We start from the raw sequence: 1,257 nt of genomic DNA on the forward strand, positions 1-1,257 counted from the left end.
CTTTGGATATATTGTCAGGAGGGACCAGTCACTGGAAAGGGATATCATGTTTGGTAAGGTGGAGGGTCAGAGAAAAAGAGGAAGACCCCCAGCCAGATGAATTGGCAAATTGGCAGCATCAATGGGCTCAAGCGTGGAAACAATTGTGAGGTTGGCTCAGGACTGGGCAATATTTTGTTCTGTTGTGCACAGGGTCACTATGAGTCGGTACTGACTCAATGGCAGCTAACAACAACAATGAAGCAAAGTATATCATTTGTTGAATGTAAAGCTAATGATCTGCTCTGTAAAGCTTCACTTGATCCACAATAAAAAGTTTAAAAAATAGAAAGCAAAAGGACATTAAACAGACAGAAAACAAAGACCAAAATAGATGTCAGAAGAAAATTTTGAAGCTAGTTCTTGAATGTAAAGAAGCTAAAGCAAATGAAAGAAATGAATGAAGTACAGAGCTGAACAGGAACTTCTAGCAAGATAGTGTGACTAGACAGTCGCACTACATGGACCATCTATAACAAAGATATTGTTGTTTTTAAATGCTGTCTAGTAGGTTTCGACCATACAACAGACCAGATGAAAATCCTGGATCCCAGAACTTCAGAGGAAGAGTTAGAGAAATGTATTGAGCACTTGCTTGAAGGAGAAGCCAAACAGATACAGTAAAAAAGGGAGACTGATGAAAGGCAGGCCAGACGCACGCGACCATGTTGTGAGCAGTTTTGGCAATAGAAGTGGACTAGCAGACAGATTTACACAAGTGATGGAAAAGGTGAGATTCTTTCTTTTTTTGGACACTCCCCTGGTCCAAAGATGTGGTCAGCTCCCACTGTTATCCAGCCCCAGGGCAGAATCTTATGTATGGGTGTTAGAAGCCATGTGGTTAGGAGCCATACCAGTGTCAGGCAAGAGCCAGTTGCACTGCTTAAGTGCAGAATTTTGGTGTCTAGGTCCAGGTGAGCTCAGTTCTAGATCTCCAGAACCTGCAGAGCCGCCAGATCAGCACTTAAGCAGTCACTCTGCCCCCAGAAGAAATGTAGTCTTAATAGACACTGTAACCACTGTGAGGTGTTATCCAGGGCCTCCTGGAAGGACTTTCTGATTGAGTGCACTTAATACAGATCATAGAGACTGATAGGAACACCTATTGTTGTTGTTGTTAAGTGCCGTCGAGTCGGTTCCAACCCATAGCGACCCTGTACAGGGTTTCCGAGGGTGTAAATCTTTATGGGAGTAGAAAGCCTCATCTTTCTCCCGCAG

General features: G+C 43.4%; 1 protein-coding gene across 1 annotated transcript in view; it reads right to left on the reverse strand.

Annotated features, from left to right (window-relative positions):
* Positions 1 to 1,257, reverse strand: part of G2E3 (G2/M-phase specific E3 ubiquitin protein ligase) — a 52,228-nt gene that overhangs the window by 33,020 nt on the left and 17,951 nt on the right. The window lies entirely within an intron of this gene.

This window comes from Chrysochloris asiatica, unplaced genomic scaffold (genome assembly GCF_000296735.1).
Source record: "Chrysochloris asiatica unplaced genomic scaffold, ChrAsi1.0 scaffold00017, whole genome shotgun sequence".
Lineage (NCBI taxonomy): Eukaryota > Metazoa > Chordata > Mammalia > Afrosoricida > Chrysochloridae > Chrysochloris > Chrysochloris asiatica.